Here is a 24,197-nt window from a genome sequence, read left to right on the forward strand (position 1 = left end):
AAACTATTCCGCCAACCTTTAAAAGCCAGCTGTGGCTGACGCGATGTACTCAATCGCATAGACAGCGCGCTACTCAAAACTGGCTTCGAATAAGAGCTATCCTAAGAGCGCCAGTATAATTACTTTGTCTCAAATTAATTTCTTTTTTTTTTCCTTTACTGTCCAGCCGAAAACAAGCGACGCTAGGGCTCATATTGGGCGATGCGACAAAAGGAAGGGCGTCCCAACATGCAGCAGCCGGAATCTCCAGAGCGCGGCTCAAGCACTGAGCACGCGCCGCATGGACGGTGCCTACCTCGGGGACAGCGAGAAGTCAACGAAAGAGCCGCCTTCGCTCACCAAGTTTCGAGGTTCTTCAGGTGGTGGTGGTGCCGCGGGGCGCAGCATGCACCCAGCGTCCTTTCCACCACGGAGTGGACTCGCCGCGCGACAAGCCGCTGCACGACGGCGGTGGACGCGGCCGGTTCTTCCGCCGGCGCCAATGCCCCCGCGCGTCCCCTCTTTCTTTTTTCCGGGTGGCGGGGAGGAGGGTCTCGAAACAGAAAGCGACACGGCTGGGCGACAGGCTCCGACAAGGCACGCGACACAAGAAAACGCCGCGCGCAGCAAACGCCGCCGCTATCGGCCGAGCAGGCTCTCCTCGAGCACCCATCGAGGTGCGGGCCCCGGTCGGGGGACTAGCGTTGCGGGCGCAAGCGGCGCGCTTTCCGAGTCCACGCATATCGGGCAGCGAGGCTGCGCTTGCCCACCAGATGACGTCGTCGGGGCGATGCGCGACGTAACCGAACCAGTCTGAACGGCGACTCGCGCCAGAAATGCATGCGCTGGCCTTCTGAGGGGCCAGCACTCGGTGGCGATAAGCAACGCGCGCACTGCTGCAGTGCAGCCACGCAGGCGGGGCACTTAACCGGCAGCGCAACTTCGGACAATGCTGCAGCGTCTTCTTCGTGTATACACGCCGCGAACTGCCGTCTTGCCGTGGCGAGCACACTGCGCACAACTTGCCGCAGCCGCTACCCAATCAAAAACGCACGTGTATAGAGCGCATCTGGATATGACTCGTCATTTTCTTCAAATAAATACAACCTGTACATCACCAGCCGCCGTATATACCTCAGCGATAATAATAAAATTAAAAAAAGCTGCGGTAGCTAAGTGGCTATATGGTGCTCGCTCTGCTGAGCTCGAGGTCGCGGGTTCGATTCCGACCGCGGCGGCTACATTCAGACGGGGCTGAAATGCGAAAGCGTTTGTCTACTTTGATTTACTAGGTGCGCGTGAAAAATACACCAGATAGTCAAAATTGATCCCAAGTTTCCTACTACAGCGTGCTCATAATCAGACCGTCGTTTTGGCACGCAAAACCGCAAAATTTATGTTTAACAGTTTATATTATTCCTAGAACATCTGTGAATATTGTAGGGTGTTATGTCTCAACACGACCAAGGGCATTAATTAGACGTTTGCCACGAAGCAACCCCACCCACCCATCAGCGCCTATCCAGAAGTCAACGCAGCTTTGACACCGACTGTTGGCGGGTCCACAAAAGGCCCCTCCCTGTACCTGACAGCCTGAACTAATGATAAAAAGGGCCAGCGTCGAATGCTACCGTCGGAACGGCTTCGACCTCGGATTCCCAGATTGCTACGCGCTTGCTAAATATGCGGGGCCATATTCAGCACCATCGGAGGCGGAGTTCGGCGGAACGGTGGGATATCACGGGCGGGATATTGCGACCGATTTGACGATTGTGATTGGCCGCGATACAGTCATCAGATTCCATAGTCTAGTCGCCTGGAGGAGACGATGGTATTAAAAGCGGATACCTTTCGTTCAATGGGAGGTGCTGACGTGTCTTGATGAGAACTCAAGACCTTTAATATGCTCCTGCATGGAGTGGGTTTCCGTATCTGGAGGCTGTGTAAATAATGTAAAATAAACTTTTCCCGTCATTCCTACTAACGGACGTACTCGTCAATGGGATTCCCGGCCGAAACGCCACCTCGAGCTGCAACAAAGGTAATACTTGCGTATGATAAAACCTCAAAGTCGAGAGAAGTGTCTCACGATTTGTCGTCCCGGACTGTTCAGGGCTGCTTGGGAGGTACCTCGATCGGATATCCAGAGCAGCTGAAACGATCACTCAAAAGCAGCTGCAACGTAGGTATCTTTTACCGACATTAACTGAAATTTGAGTGAAGTTTACACATCCAGAACGTATCGCACATTTATACCGTGTCGCCCAGCTAACGTTAGCCTAGCTCTTGAAAGGAAAAAAAAAATGAAGAAAGAAATACGGTGCATGATACAGTTAGGAAACCTACGGCGTTCGTTCGTCACAGGTCTGAAGACGAAACACCGCAGGCCCTTATAACCCCACCTTGCACCGTTCTTTCTTCCCCTTTTTTTTTGTGCTTATAACAGTTTGGCGAAAGTTAGTACGGACCACTTATGTCCTTGCCAAATACGTCTTCCAGAACCCGACCTGTCAGGCAGCGTAACGAACTCACTGATTGCAGTGTCCCTGCGGGGAGCATATACAGGGACACTAACCGCTTCTGACTGATTCGAAGTACCCGAATCCGTTCGAACCGCTGTGAGACACAGGCGGAAGTGTCTGCGGTCGGATCGAAAAGCTGCTGAAAGGTAAAAGCCTATTTCACCGCACACGACCAAGTCGGTCGATTTACAAAATCAACGCGATGTGGGTAAATTTAGTAAATGTGTTGTATTTATTTATACATACGCACCATGTTCTGTGCTGGAGTGAAGAGAGGGCATGGTAGTGCGAGCGGATCTTCGATTTGCCTCTCAAGGACTCGGAGTCCTTGTTCATGTGACGAACGGTTTCTTTTTCAGCTTGAGAGCTGTTGCGCTCCTGTTACCCGAGAACGGCTAAGAAAGGTGACAACAACGGCGTACGCGTCCAGAACACAGCAACAAGACCGCGCCCGTCCCTCTCGCTTTACCGTCTGTTGAGCCTGCGCTGTGTGCTACACACGCACGGCAAATGAATACTGCGGCAGTTTCGCTCGTATATCGTCTTGACCACAAGGTTCGAGCGATAAACGAGCTTCGTTTATCTCACTCTTTTAACAACGCGATTCTAAGCGTACATCCTCCCTCTCCCCCCCCCCCCCTCCTTTGCCCTCGTGTGTACCTCAGAGCCGACGGGACGTTCAGGCAGGCCGCTGACAACACTTTAACGGTCCGCGATGACAGTATAGGAGTCCGCACGTTCTGCTTAAATGCGATATTTACACGGTGTCGCCACCATGGCGCTACCGTTGGCACGGCGTACGCCTCCGCCAAAAGCACACCGGGGCCAAAACATACACGAGGCTCAATGTAGCCACGATGGAAAGCGTTCTCTCAAACTCTTGCAGGTGTGCAAGCTGGCTGTTTGATTATCTCAGTGCTGCAAGCTAGCCACAGGCAAACGCCGTGGCCAACATTCGCTTCCCTTCTCCCCCAAGTCTTTACACTGCGGTGTGGGGGCACTGCGGTATGTGCACAGACACATAAATTAAATCCTATACCGAAGCTCACGAAAGAGAAGATAAAGTACCCCTTCACGTACGCAAGTGCACTGGAAGAATCCGGCTCTTGCGCCAGGCAATCTATATTGCCGACGGTGCCGGGCAATCTAATATAAGCCCTGCAGACAACATGGGTGTACAGTATTCACACGATGCACGGCATCCCTGCAATGGGCAGAAAAGAAACCAGAAAGTGGCGCACGCCGCCGAGGATATTAAACGGGAGGCCACTCTTCCTACACTGTAAACGAAAATAAACCCACCTGGGAGTTTTTAACAGGTGATGTACCCTAAAACCTCCCCTCCTCAAGTATTTACTCCGATGTATGGGAGCAAAACAGCGCCATTCCCTCGTTTCACTCCGCTGGCTGGCTGCGGGAGTATTAGGGCGACATGACGCGATTTTACTCCGCTTAAAAATCTTGTTCTCCCGTGAAACTCCGACAGGGAGTTTTAAAAACTCCCCTCCGCCGAAAGAGCTTGGTCACGTGGCGCTTCCCATGAGGCTGTGCGCCTCGCCAGCGACCGGGCGCATTCGGCGGAGTCGGCAGTGCTCATGGCTGACGGTTTGTTTACATTTGTGAAGTGTCGTTCCGTGACAGCGTTTCGTCAATTTGTTTCCCGTATTTCCTTCCAGAAAGTGTTATAGGCATGCCTGAAGCTCGCTGTTTCTCAGCTTCAAGTACGTTTGCTCTGATCACTTTGCTGACAACGATGAATGCAAGAGCAACGTTTTCAAGTGCGGAAAAAGGCTTAGGTATACCTCGAAGCTGCTCACTGGCTCGTGATGTCGGCTCAGGTTCTGACTGTGTTTTCGTGCTGCGTGACCCTGGCTTGTGTTGTTCAGTACGTGAAATGCGACTTTTATGTCCTTTTGGGTACATGCTGACAACGTCTGGTGTAACGTTTGAAAGGACCGCGTAGCAATGGCAACAGCAGCCACTGTTCGAGCGACGACGTCCGTGCTAGTCGCACATGTATGGCGTACCCCAACTTCGTTGCGGTGCTGTGTTGCCAGTGAGAAAGATCGGAGTGCAAGCAACTGTTTTTATGTATCTGCGAACGGATATTTTCACCCGAAGAAAAACGGTAGGACATAAGTATGCGTACTGTAAATAAAGCTTCTTATTGAGCGATGTGCATCGAATTGTTATCGCGCATATAGGTTTTGGTCACGTCATTGCTTCCGATATTGCATTAACATTACGCTCTATCCGAGACACTGATTTAGACGCATGCCTGCTCGCTCCGAGTTTAAGCATTCACTCGACAGACCAGCTATGTAGCTCCTTTTCACAACCGAGAGATATTGCTTGGACGCGGAGCAAGTAGTGCGGTGTATAATATGTATGACTGCGCATTTTTCGGTGTTACGTCGGCTGCTGCGGGTCATGCTCACACGTAATAATTTGTTGCTACGCTACCACTATATCGCAAAAATTTAATTTTGCTATGAAGCAGACGCACTTCCATTTTTCTTGCTTACTGTAACTAACGCACTACTTTTTGGCCGCGAACGCCGGCAGTGTGCGAAGTCGCTCCAGCACTCAAAATGGCATGCTAATTGTGAAAAGTTACGCCATTAACTTTTTTCTCTCACTATTCTGAATTAACAGTTTTGTGTTGATTAAGGTATTCTGTTAATATCAGAGAGGCACATCTCGTATGAACGAGCATGGGAGTCGTAATTCGGAAAGAAGCACAGCTGCTCCCTAGGCGGTTTAGAGGCACACAGTATCGTGGCTATATATACTGGCACCGTTGCTTCTTGGGTATCGCGTGTACGTGGGATGTCTTTCAAGTTTCTGCATTGGGCGTTTCTGAAATGTTTATGTATGTCATGATATATGTGCTTTCATTGACTTGTTTCGTCGAATTTGACGCGGTCTCGTGTGCATATTTCGAAATTTGACCAGCAGCCTCTGTTAGTAAAGATGTTCGCGCAAACTGACGCGCTGCCTCTTTTTATACTCCCGTTGCACCTCAAAAAAACTCCGTCCATTGCAAAGCAAAAAAGAAAGAAAAGATAGAAAAAATACCTCCCATAATTCCACGCGAAAATTCCGCTCGCACGGAGTAAAAATTCTACTCCGATCATACGGAGTATAATAAACTCCGAACCGGGGGGTCGCTAGAGGACAAGCGTTATACTCCCACGTCGGAGTTATTTCCGTTTACAGTGTACGTTCGAGATCGTAAATTGAACTTCAAGAAAACAGCGCGCTCAGAAAAAAATAAATACATAAAAGCAGACACAGTACGCCTTCCCGTTCTGTTGGATCGACATGCACCTCCCATGATATTGCGTATGCTAATTAGCGTGTTTGTACATATAAGCGAAGCCCTCGAAACCTGACCATCGAATCTCGTACGCGTTCTCGCTTTTCATATTCGCGTTACTTTTGTGACGTGCGTAATTCATCACGCATATATGTTCTGTGATAAATAGGTTACTATGGTGAAATTATAAGTCTGCGAGTACTTCGGCTACTCCGCTTCATGCTATTACACCAAAAAATAAAAGTACGTAAGCACATAATTGGAGTTTTTTTCTTTCTTTTTAATATCAAGTGGCTAGCGGTGCCACCCACTCCAGTCGGCGCACGGATGGTTCGGGTGGCGATAGTTAAGACACTCCTGGTAAAACTTAACTTGACGCCCGGATTCAGCAGAGAGTATAGCACACATCCTCCGAGCACGGCCGGTCGATGGTTGCAGAAAGCCGGACATAACCTGAAATTCTAACAGGCAGACACGATTCCGGGTATACCACGACATGGTCCTAGCTCGGAAGAAACAAATAGCAATAATCGAAGCTGAAGATACAGGATTGAGCAGATAAGTAGGAGAACATAAATAGGAGCTCAGAGTACTAGAAATGAAGCTTAGAACCACAGAAGGTTGAGCTAGTTGGTAGGAATTCATAGTGACAGAAGGCTTAACTTGCATAAAGAAGAAATGAAATGCCTAAACAGTTATCTCTCGCATACAGCCCGCACGTGTGCCTGATTGACAGGCGGCGCTATCATACCTGAACATACGCAGATAAGTTTCAGCGCGGCCTTCAGTTGATAGTCGGCGTTTGTGTTGTATGGATCTTTTGTACCGTGTCTGCACGCCTTATCTTCTGTCGCTCTAAACGTCTCTTGGGGACGTATTCTGCGACGATTACTTCGGCGATACTATCGCCTTGGCGTGACGTAGCGCCCAACCCGTCAACAGCAATACTACGGCCGAGACGATAATGTCGCCGAACTCACACTGGGTGAAAACCCTGCCATTCCATTAGGATCTGCTGAGTAATCCCTAGATTTTTGCTGCCGCGCCAGCACATGGCTTATCCTGCTGGAAATATTTGCTTCGGTATATTTTCGTCCTTAGGCAACCGGCTCGAGCCTCTAATAGCAAGGCACACGCCCTTTGTGTTATCGCACATACTTGCATCCTTCTAATTTATTTCTTCTCATTCTTGTAAATCCCCATGAGCTTTTGGTTTCCATTCTTTGCATCCAATTCCCTCTTTCTGTTTCTCTTACTTTCCTTTTGCTTACCCTGTGGTTGTCTATTTACACGTTCAATGACCCTGTACTTGGCTGCCAACTTTTTCGACCTCTTCCTCCACTCTGTGTCCGCGCTTTTCAGGTACACATATTTGGGAAACATTTAGCCGCCCATTTATTTTCATCTATGTTCCTGAGTCTTTTATATTTTGCTCTGCGCTTGCCTGGCTCCAGTCCACATGATGTGAAGCGACAACTCGCGCTTCCCCCTGTGCGGCAACGGGCCCCGCGTGAAAATGGAAGTGAACGCTGCGCAACAAAGGCTCGTCCTCCCTCACGTGACGTCAGGTGCAAGAAGCGAACGCCGCCGGCTGCACTCTCCCGCTCTTGTGCAGCCGTATTGCAAGATCGAGACGCAAAGGCAAAATAATAAATCAAGGTTCGTGTTAGAAAAGGCGGTTGGTGCACTACAGTGGTCCGTACAGGAACAGGCGGCGACCAATCCTGATAGCAGCCATATTATTAGAGAAGGCGGAGCCAATGACAGGATAGCTCTTACGCGAAACGGTGAATTCGGCTTTGAGGCACTCGGGCCGCACAAGCCGTCCGAGAATGCCAGCGCACGTGGAGCATGCAACACGCGACTTGACAGTAAGCATGCAAATATTAAGACGATGCGACACGAAGTATAGGGGAGCGGAAATGCGCTAAAATCCGCGACAGTCGAGTTTTCAGGGCGCACAGTTATTTTTACGGTGGCGGTTGCGCTGCGATGGACCGACAAACTACAAGACGAGATGCAGCATCAGGCATTCATCAGGCACCGGCCAAGAAGAACGCTCGCGAAAGACACGCCGCACAGCGCGCGCAACAAGGTGTTCACTTTCCAGACGGCGATTCTCGCGTCGTGACGCGAATGAAGCCGCGCGCTGCGGCAGCATCATTTTCGGATCCGCGCTTTTCGGAACCACGCAGCAGGTTATTCTCGTGCGAACAAATGCGTCTGCCGCAGACGGGCGTCGGCGAGCGTGTTGTTTTGCGCTACCTTCGCAAGGTGGCGCCGACATGTGTTAGACCGACTTGTTAGCCACGCTTCACCAGTGCGAACTCGAGGCGACAGCCAACAGCACCGCCAGATATAAAGCAAACCTCAGACTCAAAAAAACATCTAAAAAAGTGCCGCGCGGCACTTTTTCTGTCAAGCTACGTGGCACTCGCATATATTAAAATTTTGGCACAAGTTACGTGGAACACCCTGTATATACACTGAGCAACTTGAGAGAGAAAATTTTATGGTAAAGATAAAAATCCGTGCATGCGCGACATAACCTGTCTTGTCACATTGCGGCTTGGCTGTTTCTTTTTTTTTTCTTTTCGTGAAAACATTTTGACAATGGCCGGTCTCCAGCCGAAACGTGTTTTGTTTTTCAACGTGACAGTCGTCATCATATATATTCCGCTCCCAAGGTGAATGTTTTGCATATATACACTGCTTTTTTTCACACTGAACATTGTAAATTTGAGGTTTAGTGCTTTACTTTTATCAGCGCTTCTATTATCTGTCTCAATGACACGGGATCGAATAGCACGGGAAAGGGGAGTTATAAAAAAATACGCGGACACCTAAGCACTTCGTATGAGTTGTGAAGCGAAATCACTAAAGTCCAATTAAACGCCGCTGCGCGGTCCCTTCCAGTTTTGCGCTGTACGTAATGTACCATAGCGGTTACGTGCTGCCCGAGCCGGCAAGTAGCAGCGTCCTGCGGTGCGAACGCCTCATGCCACCGACGTCCTGCGCGACGAGAAACCGAGGAAGCAGCAACGGCCACCAAGGCCGGCAGACGCGCAGCGGCAGCTAAGCCCAGTGGGGGTGAGAAAGACATAGGAACCGCGCGCCGGTTCGCTGAGCCATACTCCTTCAAGGGCTGCAGGCCCCAACCTTTCCCCCTTCAGAACCACTTCTCTCCGAGAGCGAGACGGCGGCGCCCGCAGGCACGCGTCACGCGACTGCTTCGCCGACACTCCCGTGTCTCCCCGCGGCGTCGCGTCTACTCAGTTGAGGCGCGCCGGTGACGTGGCGTCGCGGCAATGCCCTCTCTCCTCACGCAGCACCGTTTCGCCTGCTCTGCTCCGTCGAGGCGCGCTCGTGACGTAGCGTCGCAGCCAATGGAAAGTTATGTGCCGTTTCACTGCTACAGACGCCGGCTTTTTGCCTCCACGGGCCATTTGATGCCTTCGCATAAAATATAATTCTGGAGTTTTACTTGCCAAAACCAGGGTGAGATTATGAGGCACGCCGTAGTGGGGGCCTGCAGATTAACTGCGACCACCTTTGGTTCTTTAGCGTGCACTCGATGCACGGTACAAAGGCGTTCTTGCATTTCGCCCGCATCGAAGTGCGGCCGCAGCGGCGGTGGTTTGATCCCGCGCCTTCGGGTTTAGCAACGCAATGGCAAAGTTACTAAGTAAGCACGGCTGATGGCGGGCTAATGTACTGTCAGGCATTTGAGTCACTTCATCAGAGTCATAGACAAAGGAAATGCTCATTGTATATTGTCGGTGTCTGAGTGAATAACTTCAAGTCAGTTACACAGAACTGAATAGCGCTTACAGCGATACTTTTGCGCACACATCTGTGCACGAGGATCCGCATCCTGCACCTGTAGGCGTCATCGCGTGGAAAGGGTGGATCACGGTGTTGGGAAATTCGTGGAAGTGACGATACCGCGCCGCCGAAATGAGGTCGTCGACGCGGCCAGCGCACTGTTGCGCGTATTCGCCGAAGAGTGGAGGCCGGGGCCATTGCGGTACCGACGTCAAACAATATTCCACCGAGTCAACGTGGATACTGATATGCTGACGGTGACGCGAAATTAGAGGTCGGTGTGAGGTCGAGACGACGGAGGTTTATCCAGAACTCCAGCGAAAGACGCCAGGACTTGGAGAAGCTTTACCTTCTGGCGAACATGGGTCACTGACCTCTCCCCGGTCGTCAGTGAGAAAATCCCTCCATACATGTTTTCGTCGACCAGGTGGCGGTGGCGCGTGGCTTTAGTCAGTGAAACACTGGGTCCGGTGTGCTTGCTTCCCCCTTTCCAGGATCTGTTTGGGGGCGGGGCATGGGCTTCATGTGAACCTTCTCCTCCTCGGAGGCGGTGTGCTGTGCCGATGCGAACTGCCGGACTTGTTGGTTGGAACATTGCCCGTTTCCCTAGCGAGTAATTTAGGAGAGACAGATATTTTTAAATCCTGAGTGAAGAAGACAAGTCCACCTGTCGAAACGTTGGCTCCCGCTTTTACCTTTTTCTCGTTTTGCTCATCGTCTTGAACTTCCATCTCCCGCCTTCCCCTTGTTTTCCTGGAGTCATGGGTGTGTGGAGTGTGCGCTCGCAGAACGATGTAGTCAGCCCTGGCATGTAGCTCATGCTACGAGTACTACCCTCCGTGCTCCAGCCAGTACGAGTATACCTTTTCCTGTAAATAAGTTTTTCGTTTTTTCCCCATGTGAATAAACCCCATGTTCTGATCCTCCAACCTCCTGACCTCGTGCTGATCAATGAGTTAGCAACTCTCGCCAAGAAAAGCACGGACGACGGCGTGGGCCCGCTAAGCCTCCGTGTGACGCCCCGGCAGCGTAGGCCAGCTACCCTTTTCGAGACAGACCGGCGGCGTAGGCTAGACAGCGACCCGCCGTGTGACGCCAGTCTCCGGTACCACGACACCCCCGGATCCTACAACACGCGGAGAGCAGTTTCGCCAACCACTTTTTTAAAAAAGACCCTACGTCTAGCCCGAAAAAACACTACATGACCCTACGCGGCCTTCACTTTGACCCTAAGTTCGACCTTACACACTAACCTCTTACTTAGCTACACAGTTTAAAATAACATGAACGTTGATAATAACAGGCTGTCGAAATGAATGACTGCCACCGTTAAATAACTGAAAAGGCAACGTTTTCTAATAAACGAAGTTTCTTGCAACTTACGTAACATGTACCTTTATCAAGCAATGTTTTATAGCTACCATTCGCGCATTTCAGAAAAGCTGTGGTGGGTTTTGCTTGCACCAGCAAGGAAGCTAGAACATGAAAAGCTGGAACGTGTGTCTGTGATAATGTTATGAGCTTGGCTTCCTTCAGCAATTGGGTGCCAGCATCGGAGGAAGCTTTATACCTCTCAAGAGCTCCGGACCTATACGTAAATTCATGAGAACGGAGAAATCGTATTGCCCAGCATTCACTGCACAGGACTTGATGAGGTTTGTTGCATTAAAAAAATGTTAAAATCCACTGATTGCTGGGAGAACATTATTTATAATGACCATCAAGTTTTTTTTTTTTTTGTACAAGAATTATTGAACATTGCACGAGTACGCAACTGTGAAGGTTTAGAACTCTGTAATTCCGTGCAACTATTCTGCAAACTGCACCTACCTAAAGCTAATTTGTGATTGGGAATTTGGCAATACCCTCGTAAACAGTGCGAAAATCTGACGCAAGCTGAAAATTCCTTCATCACATTTGTCCGCTTGAGATGCTTTAGCAGGTGTAGTTTACAGAACTGCACTTGTCTTTAGTGGAGTTGCAGATATGTAAGCTATGCTTCAATTTTCTTAGCTTACCGATTTTCGACAATTTTCGCAAGAACTATGAAACGACAAGCCAACATTCTGCTGCCTACAGGCAGCAGAACGTAGCTTTCTTAAGTGCAACAAAGTTAATTCCAATCGATGCAGCGGGTGTCCAGGGAGGGAATTTCTCAGTTTTGCAAGTATTTGGAGAGAAATAGCCTCGGACCTAAAGCTTCCTTTTAACGCGCGTGTCTATGCCGCACTTGCAGTCTTCGCCCAGAGGTGAGCGTCTTCCAATAGCCGCAAAACAAATAGCGCCACTGATAGTTGGACAAAGCTATACGCGAAGACATTCCCCTATTATCCTGCAAATTCCTGAGCACACTGTAAAATAATTTACACCCTAAAAAGTGAGAAAGGGTGTAAATGTGTCTATAACTCACACCCTTAGGATGTCCATTCTATAAGTAACACCCTGAGGGTGTGAGTTATACACACATTTACACACTTTTTCAGTTTTTAGGGTGTAAATTGTCTTACAGTGCAGGTCAATCAAAAACACGTTGACATACCTGCTATACTGGTTGAAGGCAGTATTATAAGTCTAAGCGCGTATTATTCGGAACATTTTGTGCGCTTTAAGAAGTTTCCCGGAGTTTACTTCCGATGTCATTACAAAATGCCAAGCTAGGCCAAAAATACTATATTCCGTCGAAAAAGTGGCGCACGGTCATACGACCCTGTCAAGCAGCGAAAGTGCCGAAAAAAAAAAGAAAAAGAAAACCCGCACAAGTATAGAGTAATTTCCTTGCGGTTGGCGACAGTGGCGGAGAGCACCGGCTGTGGTCGATCCTCAGGGTGATAGTTGCGGTAAGCTGAGCAGCGGAGACGGCCTTCTCCGCAGAGGCGAGGTATATGACGACATCTCGCAGGTCTATGGCGCGTATGCAACGCGATAGCTGTCAAGCCCAACGCAAATGCATGCTTGGCCGAGACTGGACTCTTCTTTCAGCTCAACGATTTTCAGACAGCTGCTTTCCCACCACTTCCGTGGTCAGCGCGAGCAAGGTCAGAAATGGACCTTGAGGTCAAGAACATAATTCGACGAGGCGGAACACCGAACGCCCCGACTCATTTCAATTAAAGCGCCAAGTGTTAGAGACGGAGCACGAAAGAAAAGGCATATAGGGTCGGACTAACCACGTTCCTGCGCAAAAAAGCTGTTAGAAGCAGACAAGAAACGGTCATGATAAAAATTAAAAAGGAAGGAGGATAAGGCAGCAGCGATCCGGAAATGACGCAGGGCTGGAAAACGGGCACACCAGCCAGCCACGCCAGGAAGCTCTTTCGCCCTATGCCTGGCAGCAGCTGTACCCGCATTTTCCGCGGCACCAAAGAAGATTCTCGGAATTTGGTTCATTCTGAACAAAGGTTCGCACCGCAAGAAGACGGCGACGATCACTGAAGGAACACGCATCAAAACAGCGCTGACTTACAACACAATCGTTATTCATCTGAAATCGCATGTCACAGGATTAAAAATAAATTATGGGGTTTTACGCGCCATAAACCCCGATTTGATTATGAGGCACGCCGTACTGGGACACTCCCGAATAATTTTGACCACCTGGGGTTCTTTAACGTGCACCTAAATCTAAGCATACACGGGTGTTTTCGCATTTCATCCCCATCGGCAGCCGTGGCCAGGATTCGATCCCGTGACCTCGTGCATATACAGCCCAACAGCGTAGCCACTAAGCGACCGCGGCGGGTTAGAGTAATGGTAGTAATGGTAATTTTGACAGCACGCCGCCACCTATAGCGGCGCTAAAACAACATTGAAATCAGTTGCTACAGGCTGGTTATTTTATACACGAAAGGGTAGGGACGTCACTCACATCGCAAGCTGCCGTCGCCTTGCGCAACAGTAATCTTTACCGGGAAACGTATGCCGGGAGCGCTACGTGCTTCACATTGTAATCAGGAGCGCCTTATCGTCAATTATGTGGTTCGGATTATTGTTTTGAGCTTGTTCTTTATTAAAACATATTATGCTATTTTGTATGTTGTACGCGGGATCCCAAAGAATTTATGCACTACATGTTGTAAGGATTGGGGTCGGGCATGAAATAGCTGGCAGCTGGCCCATGCCGTCGTCCGACTTATCCACACTAAGGACGTTGTTGAAGAGAAGGACTTGTTCTCATCGAGAACGAGGAATATGGGATTTATTTACAATATCAACAAGAAGGGTGGAGAACGTTACATTTCATCAGTCTAGCATGACTGAAAGAGAAAGCACCCTGAAGAGCCGGAAGCGGCTGCTTAAAAACCCTCTGTCCTCCCTAGATCCATAGGTGAGGGAAAACTACCGTTCAACCTTCGTTCAATGGGAGCGTCCAAAGTCATCGTAGTCGACCCGCCCTTGAGGGGGAGGGTTCACACACTCACTTCTGCACTTTGGTTTCACTGAATACACCGACTTGAGAGTATTCCCGTAGACAGAAGTCTTGACCCAAGCAGGCGCCTCTTGATCCCAGAGCTGACCCCGCAGTCAGTAACCGCCGCGTCTGTCCATTGACTGTAACTACCTCTGGGGCCCATGAGAAAGCACCGCAAAACATCCTTTTCCAGGAGTTCTCCTGCTCCAAGCAAACCGTGAAGGCGACAGCAAATCAACTAACAATACTCGGTCCGCCAAACGTGGCTAGACATGCCGGCGCCGCTGGGCTCTTGAGGAGGCGCATTGTTGTCTTTAAAAAGCGAGTCGTCGCAGCGGGCTGGGAAAATTTTGCAGGTCGGTACTCCTGCAGGCCGATCGTAACAATGTTCGCTTCACTTTTCTCAGTGCTTTTAGCCTCTGCCTTACGGGGTTATGAGGGAATACATTTATTGCTTGCTTACAGGGGTGTGAGCACTTGCAGATGACCATAATTAGTGCTAACGGGTGGATACAAAAATGCTAACCACCGAGAGGTTAACAGCTTCGCTGTATTTTTGAATCGTTTGAAGCTTCTTTTTCTCTATTTTCTTTAAACCGTTTTAAAAAGCTTTCACACAAATTTGAAATTAGGCCATGGGAACAATCTGCAGATTCAAAACGTTTGACGTCCTCACAAAAGCACGCTTTCATGTTCGCTCCAGACAGACAGACCGACACAGACAGACAGACAGACAGACAGACAGACATACAGACAGACAGACAGACAGACAGACAGACAGACAGACAGACAGACAGACAGACAGACGGACGGACGGACGGACGGACGGACGGACGGACGGACGGACGGACGGACGGACAGACAGACAGACAGACAGACAGACAGACAGACAGACAGACAGACAGACAGACAGACAGACAGACGGACGGACGGACGGACGGACGGACGGACGGACGGACGGACGGACGGACCGACAGACAGACAGACAGACAGACAGACAGACAGACAGACAGACAGACAGACAGACAGACAGACAGACAGACAGACAAATAATCACGGGCTCTGAACTGTTACTTAAAATTCGAGGAATGCCGCTCTGGTGAAAAAACGTTTTCGCGAGACAAACTTGTTTATGAAAATCACGTTGAGCAAAGTTTAAAATATAACCAACAGTTCTTGTTTTTAAGTTTGATAAAAATGAGACACGCACGTCTCCACAGAAGATGTGCCTGCGTGTCCAAAGACAGAACGACGATACAACTGATGCCATTACAGCACCTAAAGCAGGTAGCTGATACGTTTGCAGATTTTTTTAGCACGTGTTACTATACCTGACGGCAATTCAAATGTCACAGTGTCGTGTGCCGCATCCAATGTTATGAATACGTACATTAGCTCTATTCAGCATTTGTTCCTCTGATGTACTCGCAGCAATTAATACGTTCAAGTTCAAATTTTCTTTTGACACCGATGGAGTCCCTCCTTTTATTATTAAATGTTGTGGTCGCTTCTTTGACCCTGAGTTGGCTGTTATTTTCAATGTCTTCTTAAGCACTGGAGTATTTCCAGCGGCTTCGAAGCAAGCTGTAGCCGTACCCATCCACAAGGGAGGAGGTACCCGTCTCGCATTGAATTATCGACCAATTTCCGTGTTGTGCGGTATCGCGAAAATCTTTGAAACTATAGTCCCCACGTGTCTATCTCACCCATGTCTAAATATATGTTGCCACAGCAACATGGGTTTATGAGAGGAAGGTTTGTTGGGACTAATATGTTTTCTCACCTTAACTACAGTGCACTTTTGGTTTAAATTATGGGGTTTTACGTGCCAAAACCACTTTCTGATTATGAGGCACGCCGTAGTGGGGGACTCCGGAAATTTCGACCACCTGGGGTTCTTTAACGTGCACCTAAATCTAAGCACGCGGGTGTTTTCGCATTTCGCCCCCATCGAAATGCAGCCGCCGTGGCCGGGATCCGATCCCGCGACCTCGTTCTCAGCAGCCCAACACCATAGCCACCAAGCAACCACGGCGGGTACACCTTTGGTTTCGTCTCGCGGTCAAGGGTAGAAACTGTCTACTTCGATCTCTCGAAGGCCCTCAATAAGGTAGGCCACCTTAATTTAGTGATAATGATGGAGAGTTATCGTGCCTGCCCGATCGCGTCTCTATATGGCTATCGAGCTGCTTGTCATTGAGGAAAAATTACGTGCGCATAGATAGCGCTTTATAGGAACCCTACATTTCGTCTTCAGGTCTGCCTAAGGGTTCAATTTTGGGCCCCTTGCTGTTCTTTGCTTTTATAAATGACATTATAAGTTGCGTTAATTCTGAAATATTTTGCTGTTTGCTGATGATCTGAAGTTGATTATGCACATTTCAACTTTGGCAGATTGAAAAGAACTTCAAAATGACATTTCGAACATTCTCGATTGGTGCTCCAGAAACCATTTGTCGATAAACATACAAAAGACTAAATTTATTACTCTGTCACGCCATAAAGAGTCAATACACTTTATTTACACATTGGAAAGTCCTGATATATTGAGAATTTATGTGGTTCAAGATCTAGGCGTGCTGATTGACCACTAGCTCTCTTTCAAAAAGAATGTCGCGTCTATTTCTAACGTTGGTTTTAATCTCCTTGGAATTACATCTCGTCTAACGTGGCCTTATTTTTGACACCTGATGCCTTACTCAGCCTTTTTTTATTCGCTGATCAGACCTCGTATGGAATTGGCATCTGTTATTTGGAACTACTTAAGAGCGAGAGGTAATGAGCAAATTAAGGTAGTTCAGAGTTGGAACTGTGCGCGATTTCAGCGCACTCTGACCACTTTGTCAGTGAACGGAAGCTTGGCACGCCCAGCTCCAGGAGGCAATAGAGATATTTACGTTTTCCCTTACAATATTATTCAAGGAAGTATTCATGTGCCAGACCTACTATGCAGCACTACTACTATACAGCGAGACTGACACGACATTTTGAGCCCTTTGCTCATCACAAACAAATCAAAGGGTCGCCTTTGCAGCGAATACAAATACTGTGCAATACGCCGTCATTCGCTTGTACTGATTTCTACCCTATATAAGTAACCCATAGAGATGTATGTATGTATGTATGTATGTATGTATGTATGTATGTATGTATGTATGTATGTATGTATGTATGTATGTATGTATGTATGTATGTATGTATGTATGTATGTATGTATGTATGTATGTATGTATGTATGTATGTATGTATGTATGTATGTATGTATGTATGTATGTATGTATGTATGTATGTATGTATGTATGTATGTATGTATGTATGTATGTAAAGCTGTCCGATGTATTTGACGTCCTCACAACGATTTCTTTAGTGCTGATGCGACAGCAAAACAATTCGTATTGCGACGCCTCTTTTGATTAATCTAGAGTAAACGGGTAAATGGCAAAATGGTAAATTTAGAGTAAATGGTGAAATGCTCTTCCCTGATCTAGGCCTGTGTTTTCACCAAACGTGCTTTTCAAAGAAAACAAGCTTCAGATCAAGGAACTGGATGATTTCATTAGATGGTATTTCCTAATTTCAACCTTTCAGAAGAATATCTAAAGACATTAAGGGTCCCTTCTACCTTTCTACTAAATTAACAAGGCTCATTTTTTTGCAGTTATCTGACATAATCAAATAATCGTCTATGAACCTGAACCCTTTAATGACAGGTGTTTCAGAAAGGCCAGTCTGAATTATCTTGTTCACGTAGGATGAAAAAAAAAATCTCGAAAAAAATGGACGCAGCACAGCAACCAACGGAAATGAGTTATTTCTGTGTGTAAAATTGACCACTGCATGAAACACCCGCCGTGGTGGCGTAACGGCTTTGGTGTTGCGCTGCTCATCTCTAGGGCGCGGGATCGAATGCTGGCCGTGTTGGCGACCGCATTTCTCTACGGGCGAAACGCAAAAAAAAAAAAAAACTCCCGTGCGCCGTGCATTAATTGGGTGCACGTTAACGAACGCCAGGCGGTCAAAGATTATTCCTGCCTCCAGCACTACGGCGCGCCTCATAAATACTGCGGTTCTGGCACGTAAAACGCCAGAAATTATTTTATTTTTAGCCGCTGAGAAAATAAAGCTGTCGTTGGAAGACAAAATTCTAAAGACATTAAAAAGTTCGAGTTCATCACTGCGGTGGAATTTTGAAATCGCACTTTGCCACATTTGTCAATCTTCTGTCGCACTGAACTGAACCGAGTCTGGCGAAGCACAGAAGAATGTAGAGGTCCTCTTTACGTCGATTGAAAAAGCTGCCAAGTTCATCCCCAGTCCTTGTTTCAGACGTTGGATACGTTTGAATTCTGTATTAAAAAAGGGTCGCCAAAAGGCTTTGCGCAGGGGAAATAAATAAAAGATTAAGCCACAGGGTTGCCGCTACATCGTCGTACAGCTAGCACGTGCGCAGGTGAAACGTCGCTGGCGCGATAGGGGTTAACGCCTGTTCAAAACACTCTATAATGAGGTTAGCGCAGCCAGCGAGACGGCTTAGACCAGGTAAAGTATAGAGCGCAGGAACTGACCCGTTACTCATTTCGTGTTCGCCACGCCAAAGTGCGCGTGTTTTCTTATTACTATAATTTTTATTTCCTCTTATATCCACAGCATTCTTCTAAAGTTTCATCGGCTCAGAGGTGAATGAAATAAAAAAAAAATTCTGCCGCCCAACTGTTGATAAAAAAAAAAAAGAAAAAGAAACGCTAGCTTCCGTATACTGGTAAACTGATGCAACCCAATACTCGAGGCTTCGGTTTTGTTTGGGCCGATGCCAGGTACGTGACACGCGTAGAGAGCCAGAAGAGTTACATTTGTAGCCGTCTCTCTCTCTCTGCGTTCAATGCCTACGACGCGGTGAGGGAAGACGACTCAGAGAGAGCCCTAACCTCAAGCATACTCATTTTTTTAAGCACTGGAACAGGGCATCGGGTCGCGACGGCGTCGCCACGTCCTTGAGTGCCGCGGCTCCCGGTCGCGTTTACGTGGGCACGGCAGGGCGCCGCTGGCTATGAAACGCAGAATACGGAACAGCCACACACCGTCTTCCAGCGGCACACACACGAGCCGTTCGCCGCGCAGCGCGCGCCCTTGAGCAGAGATGGCGTTCTTCCAACATGTGTGTCCGCTTTGATGAACTCGCAGCCGCTTGTGAATCAGGCTGGTGGACGCTATAGAAACTAGCTCGCAAGAATTATTTTACTTTACCTTCAGAGGGCGTTCCAACAGTGCTTGAAATCGGCAGGTCTCTGCGACAGTTTATAGACTTGGAGCGCATGCCCCTTCAAAGTCTGTGCGCGTGACTAGCGCTCCCTCTCTCTTCCCTACCTTGTCTCATGTAGTCCCTATCTCTCCCCAGTGCAGGGTAGCAAACCGGACGTCTGGTTAACCTCTCTGCCTTTCCTTGCTTCTCTCTGTCTGTCTACCTTCAGACCCTTGCCAGCGTGCACACGAACACACTGGAGTTATTGTGTTACAATTTTGTGCACAAAAACTCTTGTGTCGTTGCTCCTACTAACGTGCCGCCATATTCGGACTCTGAACTTTCGCGGTCTGCTTGGCCGATGCAGCCGAAGCGGTATAGGGACAATTCCCCTATGAGAATAAGCACATCGCGTGCGCTTTTTCAGGTTCGTAGAGGCAACCCTCACTATGCCCAACCACCCTTCTGACGACAGCTACTAACTTGATGCTTTGCCCCGTCTCCGCGAAACGCTTCATAACCGAATAACAGATCACAACGGAATCAGTTTCAGAAGTGACTAATGCTTGCAAGCAAAGGAAAACAACTTTTCCGTGCCTATTTCCGTTGCGGTCTAAGATGGAATGAGGCGTCCGAAACCGACCTCGGAAGCCATGAAACACGCCGGCTGACAGGCAGTGCAGCGCTCGTCACAATAGAACCGGCTCATCCGCTTGCGCTGCCTCAGCCAATCAGGTCATGCTGCTCGGAAATCGTCTCAACTGGGATGGAAATCATAATACGGCCCCTAATACTTTGGTTCCCTGGTCGCATTGATGTTGTGCTCGTTCTTAACAGGAACAAAATGAATTTTGCAAAACCTGAAAAATTTGTGGGCTTCTGAGTGTTTCTGATGAATTCTTACAACAAACGATTGAGGACTTTAACAGAGAGAGTGTAAGAGTGGGGCTGAAGATTAATATGCAAAAGACGAAGATAATGATGAATAGCCGGGCAAAGGTACAAGAGTTCAGGATCGCCAGTCAGCCTCTAGAGTCTGTTAATGGGTATGTTTACCTAGGTGAATTAATCACAGGAAACCTTGATCATGAGAAGGAAATTCATAGAAGAATAAAAATGGATTGGATCGCATACAGCAGACATTGTCAGCTCCTGACTGGAAGTTTACCATTATAATTGAAAAGGAAGGTGTACAATCAGTGCATTTTACCAGTGCTGAAATATGGGGCAGAGACTTGGAGACTGACAAAGAAGCTTGAGAACAAGTTAAGGACCGCGCAAAGAGCGATGGAACGAAGAATGCTAGGCATAACTTTAAGAGACAGAAAGAAAGCGGCTTGGATCAGTGAGCAAACGGGTTTAGGCGATATTGACACGTGAACTCGTTTATCTTTTACGGGTGAGCGCTTATACCGTCTAAGAAATGTTATCGCTCAGCGCAGGACGCGCCTACATGTATCGGAAGTTTCAAGAATGTTATCGATACTTCTACCCGCTGTTTGTTGTCGCCGAACCTTGTGTAACCTGATTGCATGTATGCGCGACGCGAATGGTGTAGAACTTTGTGGAAAGCACGCGGGTCCCAGCGATTAATCTGGAACATTCGGCGACTGATGTATAAAAGCCGACGCGCTTGACACGCTGATCAGATTTTCGACGATCGCCGACTGTGTTCGCCGCTGTTGTTGTGCTTTAAGTGTAGCCTGTTTTTGTGGGCACAGGTTCGCCCAATAATAGTTTTGTCTTTCACAGTATGGCTACTGTGTTCTTTAACGTCACTACCACGTGACAATATTCTAATTGACATCAAGAGAAAAAAACGGAGCTGGGCAGGTCATGTAAGGCGCCGATTAGATAACCGCTGAACCATTAGGGTTACAAAATGGGTACCAAGAGAAGGGAAACGCAGTCGAGGACGGCAGAAGACTAGGTGGAGCGATGAAATTAGGAAATTCGCTGGCGCTAGTTGGAATCGGTTGGCGCAGGACAGGGTAACTGGAGATCGCAGGGAGAGGCCTTCGTTCTGCAGTGGACATAAAACAGGCTGATGGTGATGGTGATGGCCTATCTAATCTACACCTTCTTAAATTATAGTCACGGGTAGGATATTTAGAATTTTGGAGCAAGGCGTCAGAAACTGGAGATAAAAGATGCGAGAGATATTAGAGCACGAAAGGTGTCCTATCGGCACAAAAGAGCATTGAATTGAATTCTGGGGTTTTAAGTGCCAAAACCACGATTTGATTATGAGGCACGCCATGGTTGCATGATCTGCACCAGTTTCGAGATATTAATTTTCAAAGTGCCCGGCGAAATGCATCACGCATTTCGTCGTACACTTTGAAATTTAACATCTCGAAACTGGTGCAGTCGAGAGAATTCGTTCCAAGTGGATGCGCCTTGCGAACTCACTGGATATATAATTCGTAGATTAAAATATTGATCGTGCAGTTAACAATTAAAAAAATGATTAACATAATTGTGTTAACTATTTAATTAAGTGCCTTGATTTCTCGTAGAAGTAATGGCCGCCTGATCGAGTAATATAGACCAAGGATTAGAATTGTGCTATCTGCCACAGGCAATTTTTAAAGATTTGGTGCAGCTAAAAAGAAAAAAAACACCCTGGATATACATGCCTTAAGGCAGAGCACCTTGAAATAATAATATTAAAAATCTGAGGCCAGCGTGTAGTTAAATGGTGTGGCAAGCCTGATAAGGGGAGGCCAGAACCCTCATCAGTTATGCCACAAAGATATGCTTTCATTGGCTGATGACACGCCGCCAACCTTGATGACATCTATTTCAAAGCTGAAAAACCAGTCGCTTTTATAAACGTCCTGTCGTCGTCATGTTACCGGGTGTAGGGTCACATGTACAAAATTAGTGTTGTTCTAAACCCTAAAGCAAGACTAACTATCGTACAACAAAATGGCTCATATTCCACACCAGCCTTCAGGAGACGTGAAATAAAGTAAACTTAAGGAAGCAGAGTGATCCAACGCCGACCGCGAAGCTCTGCGTCTAACAAGAGAATGTTCGTGCGCGAAGTCAGGAGAAGGTCTGCACCTACGTCCGATGTCCGCGCAAACGGCGGGATCACCAATGGAATGCCAGTCCATAAAAATTATCGAACTTAAACGAACATGACGCGTCTTGTACAACTATACTGCACTAAATTTACAAACTTTAGAGGCAGGGGATGATGAATAGAAGAACAAGTTCACTCCAAGGACGATGCCGGGGATATCTTGGTACCATTCTTGACTCTCACAGAACCACCCGAATGTATTTCTCGATCAAAACAAACAGCAAACAACCCGTCTTTTTTTTTCTGCGTCTATATGCGCGCGCTGATTTCAAATGCATAAATTGTAAAAAAACGCTTATTTACGAACTTTTCGCGCATAGTGTAAAGAGAACACATATCAAGCAGAACTTAAAGGCAGCCAGTTCTTCGCCAAAAAGCTATGCTGTGTCGCTTTGTCTTCTGCCTGAGAAACCCGCAGGCAACGCTTTTTTTTGTTTCACCACACACATATGACAGACAATTCTGCAAGTACCATCGACGATGATTGTTAATGTAAGTGAATAGTCGAGCTCTTCTAGAAAGCTATTCGTTTTGTTAAATGAATTAAAAGCGTGCACTTGTTCCAGCGAGGAGCGTTTGTGGTGAACGAACGTTTCTCTGCCGCAGCTGCCACACATATAGGCGAGGAGGCCTGTGCTTGCCGAGCGCAAACCTTCCGACGCGCGTCAATCCCTTCCTGCGACTCAGGTCAGCAACACGTTAAAAATTGCTCGATTGCGTCAGAGTACGCGCCCTTTACCCCGACGCCTGAGTAACGCAAGTCCGACCGCTGCCAACCACGAAAACGGGCGAAAATGCAAGGAAAGTTATTCGCTTTAAATGTATCCGGCTTTAATTACTTGCTCACGCGTATTAAGCTATTGAACTTGGAGTACGCGCATTTTTATAAGCTATGCTCGCGCCCTCTTGCAGTTCATTCAATAAACCCTAGCTGTAGTGCGCAGCTACAGGCACTGGCTCAGTAGTAATCGTATCTGGTATAGTATAGGTGCACTGGTGTGAAATGTCTTGTCGAAAGTTCGAGTGCCGCTGTAGGAAAGATTGATATTACGTGGCGTAGGCGAATACGTATTCAATCGCACTTCTTTACCGACCCAGAACTATCCGCTCAAGAAGTCGTCATATGTACGGCTAGCCTCTCTAGTACTGCTAACGCCGTATCAAGCTCTGTGCGGGCACATCAGAAGAAAGAACGCCACCACATTCTGCGTAGGTACGGAGAAAGCCCAAGTGAAACGCGCTTGGCGAGCTTGACGACTGTCCACGTGAACGCAACGACTGTTTGTCAACAGAAGCGCCCCCCCCCCCCCCCCCGGGGCGTTCACTCACGTGAGGGGGCGAGCGCCTGTTTACCGTCATCGTTCACGGCGGCAGCGACGCAAGACCCACGACGGCATATGTTACATCAGCCGTCGAGCGCGACACGTTTCGCCCACCCGACAGGCCTGGCTCGGTTTCAAGGCCCGCGAGGCCGCGTCTAGCGCGGGCTGTGTCCTCGCTCCTTGGTGTTCGACAGCTGCCTGCTGGGGCCGCCGACATGTTGAACTCGCCGATGAAGCTACGTTCCCAGCCGCCGGGTGGGCTGCGCTTCCCACAGGCAACGCGAACGCCTCAATTAAGGCGGCGACTGGCTTTCGCTCTGACGGTGCGACACAACACCGGCCGAAGTAGGCACCCCGAGGAGGAAACGTGTGATGGCGTACATCTACTGACAGGTACACGGTGAAAGTGACACGGCCAGAGTGACGATAAACGTCGACATGGTTCCCGTCAAGAAAATAAAATGTATTTGCGAGTTCGGGGAAGGTGAGGAT

The 24,197-nt window shown here is 48.2% G+C and overlaps 1 protein-coding gene across 5 annotated transcripts in view; it reads right to left on the minus strand.

The window, feature by feature from the left end:
- RhoBTB (Rho-related BTB domain containing) overlaps positions 1 to 24,197 on the minus strand; it is a 296,605-nt gene that overhangs the window by 221,462 nt on the left and 50,946 nt on the right. Inside the window, exon 1 of one of the 5 annotated variants that reach the window (XM_065449540.1) lies at positions 340 to 471. The exons of 3 other annotated variants lie outside the window; for them this stretch is intronic. The gene's annotated coding sequence lies outside the window, so the exon portion shown is untranslated. Of the gene's footprint in view, positions 1 to 295; positions 472 to 24,197 lie in introns of those variants that run through there. One more of the 5 variants, XM_065449548.1, reaches the window with a different exon arrangement.

The sequence above is a fragment of the Dermacentor albipictus genome, chromosome 1, assembly GCF_038994185.2.
Source record: "Dermacentor albipictus isolate Rhodes 1998 colony chromosome 1, USDA_Dalb.pri_finalv2, whole genome shotgun sequence".
In the NCBI taxonomy this organism is placed as follows: Eukaryota; Metazoa; Arthropoda; class Arachnida; order Ixodida; family Ixodidae; genus Dermacentor; species Dermacentor albipictus.